The following is a 5,860-nucleotide window of genomic DNA, read 5'->3' as shown; positions in this document are numbered from 1 at the left end:
AATCTACTCTTTCAGGCTTCTTTCTCTTTTGCCCTTTGATCTGAACTGCCACTGAAAAACATGTTCTCCCCTTCCCTTCTATGGAAATTGTTCAATGATTAAATATATCAGATAAATAAAATAAATAAGAAAGTCTGACTGTCCAATTTGTTTCTTTGAATATTTCGAACCAAACCATCTTTTTTTTTTTTTACCTTGCAGAAACACTGAGATTGCGTTTAGTAACAACTATACCTCAGTATGCAAGATGATTGTGTATGATTAGCTAAGAAATTTTCACACAATAAAGATAATAATCTTAAATTTATAACATTAATTTTATGTAATTCACATTTTTGTACTACTTCACTGAGCAAACTATGGTTCGGCTGACCAGTTTTTGTAGCAAGACTTTCTCAGTGATGGAAATTCGTTTAAATTCAGACGCCAGCACTTTAATCTGGATACATTCCCGCCATTTTAGCAATTCCATCAGAATATACTCTTAGATAAAATTTAAACTCCAAGTCACATTTACTGATAATGTGCTTTTTTCGGTAGATGTATGTAGTTCAAAGTAGATATGTTCATCAGCAAAGAAATGGGGAAAAACAATCTTCTTTCAAATTGTTATTATGTTCAAATTTTACATTCTTGAAAAAAATTCCCGTGTTAACAATTTGTGCCTTTGCGAAGTTGTACTTCAAATACTTAGCTAGCTGTATGTATTTTCTGAGTTAGGCTTCTATGTCATTTTTCATTTCCTGAGTATGTTGAGCTATACTGTTATTGAAAAATGATGCCTTTTTTTGATCACATATCCATCAAACATTTAAGTAACCATTTTTGATGTAGTATTTTAACAATATTTCAGCAGATGCAAATATTTCTTATCTTAGTAGTGTTAAGTTCTATATTAAAATAAATGTTAATATTTATATGTAAAATATTGACTATCTTCATCTATCAATTTTTTAACCAATACTCTTTCTTTAAAATAATTATTTTGATGGCCGGGCGCGGTGGCTCACGCCTGTAATCCCAGCACTTTGTGAGTCCAAGGAGAGCAGATCAGGAGGTCAGGAGATCGAGACCATCCTTGTAAACATGGTGAAATCCCGTCTCTATTAAAAATACAAAAAAAGTAGCCGGGCGTGGTGACGGGCGCCTGTAGTCCCAGCTCCTTGGGAGGCTGAGGCAGGAGAATGGCTTGAACCTGGGAGGCGGAGGTTGCAGTGAGCCGAGATCGCACCACTGCACTCCAGCCTGGGCGAAAGAGTGAGACTCCATCTCAAAAAAAAAAAATAATAATTATTATTATTTTGGTTTTGAAATTATCTCTTTTGGGTTTTATATAAATGCCACCTAAATTTTGATGTTTTTATTGATTAGTAAGCCAGTATATGTCCACAAACTTTATATTATAGTTTTAATACTTCACAATAAGTTATGGCTCAAACACTAAACTCTATATATGAAGGAGCATGCTTTGAAGCAAAACTACTACAGACTATACAGGTTATTATTATTTTTTTCTAAGATCACATCCATCATCAACATTTAGTTTATAACAGCAACCACATCCAGAAAAAAAAATGTACTTTTTCTTAACAAAACAGATCAGTAAAGTTTGTTTTATCATCAGTGTATTGAAGTCAAATGTAAAGAATATAAATTTTAGGCCAGGCACGGTGGCTCACACCTGTAATCCCAGCACTTTGGGAGGCCAAGGTGGGCGGATCACGAGGTCAAAAGATTGAGACCATCCTGGCCAACATGGTGAAACCCCGACTCTACTAAAAAATACAAAAAGTAGGTGGGGGTGGTACACACCTGTAGTCCCAGCTAATCAGGAGGCTGAGTCAGGAGAATCACTTGAACCTGGGAGGCAGAGGTTGCAGTGAGCGGAGATCGTGCTGCTGCACTCCAGCCTGGCAACAGAGACCCGTCTCAAAAAAAAGAATGAAAAGAATATAAATTTTAATTTTCTAATCTAGCTAGTAATGTTTAAAATGTAAAAATATTCAGTCGTTATTAAATGTTAATGGATTACTAAAATGGAGTTTATAAATATAAATAAATATTTTTTCAGATTTTTATATACTTTTGGGTTCATTTGGGAAATTAACTTCAAAATACAATTATACTTTGTGTTTCCACTGCTCCTGCCTAGTAAGCAACTCAGGCTATATTCACTTTAGACGTAAATAAGACAATATCCCAAATGATCTATGTCCTGTTGAAGGAGGCAAGTTTACTAATCACAGGCTTGATTGTTTCCACAATATTAATGACAGTAGTTCCCCCTAATTTGCAAAGATACATTCCAAGATCCCCAGTGGATGCCTGAAACTGTGGATAGTACTGAACCCTTTATACAGTATATTTTTTTGTCTGATAACCAAGACAGCTACTAAGTGACTAAGAGGCAGATACTGTCTACAGTGTGGATATACTGGTTAAGAGAATGATCCATGTCCCAGGAAATATTTCATTTTGTTACTCAGAATGGTGTACAACTTAAAACTTATGAATTGTTTATTTCTGGAATTTTTCACTTAATATTTTTGGACCACAGTTGACCGTGAGTAACTGAAACTGAGGAAAGTGAGACTGTGTACTGTACTACAGTACTACAAAAATCTCTAACATCATTGGGATTACAAGTATGAGCCACCATGCCTGGCAAAACCACCCTTTGAGTTACAATTACATGTGAGTTGGTAGAGGCTTCCGCACTTTTTCAGATGTAATAAAAGCACAGTAATTGCAACTGGTTGATTGAAATTTTTTTCTGAGCTGTTTTCTACAGTTTTTTTGATCTTTGTGTGATGGTAACATTGCTTTAAGGCAAGAATGATACTGGTGATCGTTCTTCATTATCTGAATATGTTGCTGTTTCTTTTGTTGCAAAAAAAGTTCAAAATTCAAAAGTGTCTGATTTTACTTATAATACAGTAGATGAAACACTTTTTCAAGGTTATACTGAGCTTGTTGCTGTTCAGACACAAACATAGGAAGAAACAACTGGGTGTGTTTCATGAAATCTTTTCCATATTTGAGAATGAAACAAAGGTAGGTTTTCATAATTTTTCATGGTATCTCTTAATCAAAATTTAAAAGATCTTATTCTTACTGCCCCTTCCCTGAGTCTTAAAAGATTGCTGAGACTCCTGTTGGGACTCAGAAACCACCATCCCAAAATACGACATATTGAAATACTGAACTGAAGAAGAAAGCCTTAGGGTCTCTCTGACCTTTCCCCTCAATAGAATACCTTTTCTTCCCCTTCTCATAATCTGCTTTACCAGACTCCAAGTCCCCATTGTTTCTGTAACCTTAAGGTGGTGTATAAGCTTCTGTTACTCATTAAAAAGTTGAATCTTCATTTTGAAGGCTCCTGCGTATACATGTCAAGTAAATTTGTATGTCTTTTCTCCTACTAATTAAGCTGTCTGGTGTCAGGGATTTTTCAGCAAACCTTTAGGGGACCAAGAGCCTGTGGCACTCACAGTATGGTACTATGAGCAAGATAAACAAAGCTGCTCTGCTCTTATTAAAGCTACAGTGAAGAGAACTCAGGAACATGATCAGCCAGCAAAAGGGTAAGGACTTCTTTTTCAATTTTTTTTTTTTTTTTTTTGAGGCGGAGTCTCACTCTCACCCAGCCTTTAGGGCAGTGCCCGGATCTCAGCTCACTGCAAGCCCCGCCTCCCGGGTTTACGCCATTCTCCTGCCTCAGCCTCCGGAGTAGCTGGGACTACAGGCGCCCGCCACCTCGCCCGGCTAGTTTTTTGTAGAGACGGGTTTTCACCGTGTTAGCCAGGACGGTCTCGATTCCTGACCTCGTGATCCGCCCGTCCGCCTCCCAAAGTGCTGGGACTACAGGCGTGAGCCACCGCGCCCGGCCTGCTCTTATTAAAGCTACAGTGAAGAGAACTCAGGAACCTGACAAGCTAGCGAAAGGGTAAGGACTAATTACCAATCAGGCTCCCGGTCTCTCTGTCTGTGCAATCTAGTTGAGCAGAAGGTAAAAATCACTGTTTTGTCTCAAGGTCTTGATTAACGGGAAAAAAGCATTTGTGTGATTAGTCTTGGGATGTAGTGACTCTGCTGTGCATTTGGTACTTTGTAGTATGAATGCTCACATTGTTTGATCCTTTACTTCTCAGAAATAAATTCTTTTTGTGGTCATTTTCCTTTATCTTTGTCTTTCTGTGCCATTCTACCATAAAGAGGAGTACCATAGGGTAGAACACAGGCCTGGAACCCCTAGAAGCCTGCTGGATGAGCCAGTCCCGCAGACTAATCAGCTTTGCAATTATGACTAGACCAGGGTCTGTTAAGACAAACGTTTCTGTGGGTCCCTGGTTTTCCTCTCATCTTGGCTTATGTCCTTGAAAACTTGATTTGTGACTAAGTGGGGATACTGTCTTAGTGGATGCCATCCAAAGGGTGTGAGTTTTCAGGGTCAGCTCAAGCAGCCATCCTGAAAAGATTGGGCTTGCAGGACATGTAAGATTTTAAGCAACACACTTTTCATTCTAAACATAAGTTCTTAGGGAAGTTTTGTCTCAAAAGGCACCATCCCTATGAAAATTTTGTCATCTTTACTCTCTTAAGTCTATTTCTGAGAGTAAATTTTGGGGGATCATGTGGACTGTTTTATGTATGCCATTCCAGGAAATACGGTAAAAACCCTGGAAATTCACTTGGGTTTTACACGACAGACTTTTGGATTGAGTTGCTATTGAAATTAAGTGTGCGATTATAAATTCTAATTTATAGTGGCCATGAGGTCCCTTAAATTAGACTAAAATGCTAAATTTGAAAGGATGTTATGGATGTCTTATTCTAAATATTGATTATAAAAAGCCACAGTCTGTAAGATATTTAAAAAGGCTTATTCTGAGCCAAATATGAGTGACAATGGCCCGAGGCACAATCTTAAGAGGTCCTGAGACCATGGGCCTAAGGTGGTTGGGTTGTAGCTTGGTTTTATATGTTTTAGGGAGATGTAACCACCCAACAGATTCATTTTGCCCACTGCCCAGATAGTTACGGGAATTACGAGTTAGGGGAATTACAATAGAGAAAGAGTTGAATGGACACAAGGACTGCCTCCTTGAGAGAACTGGAATTATCACTCAAAAGAGTCTTTCTGAAGGCATGGATGTTAGGGTTTTTATGGACAATTTGCTCAGCAGGGAGCTAGAGAGAATTGGTGTTGCTGATTAGTTGGAGATAAATTCATAGAGGTGTCCACAACAGTCCTCATGCCCCGAGTTGGCCTCTGGGTGGGGCCATAGGATCATATGAGTAATGAATCAGAAGTCTAGGTAGAATCAGTCTGAAAGATACATTAAAAACAAAAGAGGCCGGGCGCGGTGGCTCAAGCCTCTAATCCCAGCACTTTGGGAGGCCGAGACGGGTGGATCACGAGGTCAGGAGATCGAGACCATCCTGAGCTACACGGTGAAACCCCGTCTCTACGATGGCGGGCGCCTGTAGTCCCAGCTACTTGGGAGGCTCAGGCAGGAGAATGGCGGGAACCCGGGAGGCGGAGCTTGCAGTGAGCCGAGATCGTGCCACTGCACTCCAGCCTGGGCGACAGAGCTAGACTCCGTCTCCAAAAAAAAAAAAAAAAAAAAACAAAAAAAAACAAAAGAAAAAAAAATTATGTTCTACAAGCGTGATGTTATCTATAGGAGCAATTTTGTGACTTGTGACTTCTGGCCACATGACTCCCGAGTAGTAAGGGATTGTAGAAAGTACACTTACATTTTAGCAGAGTTCAGGCTCCTCTCATAATCCTGTTCTTGTGGCCTTTCATTAGTCTTATAAATGTGGTTTTCAATCCTGAGCAAGCTTTGGGGATAGT

This window comes from Colobus angolensis, unplaced genomic scaffold (genome assembly GCF_000951035.1).
Source record: "Colobus angolensis palliatus isolate OR3802 unplaced genomic scaffold, Cang.pa_1.0 Scaffold331, whole genome shotgun sequence".
In the NCBI taxonomy this organism is placed as follows: domain Eukaryota; kingdom Metazoa; phylum Chordata; class Mammalia; order Primates; family Cercopithecidae; genus Colobus; species Colobus angolensis.
The sequence above is the reverse complement of the archived record's forward strand: the minus strand, read 5'-3'. Positions refer to the sequence as shown.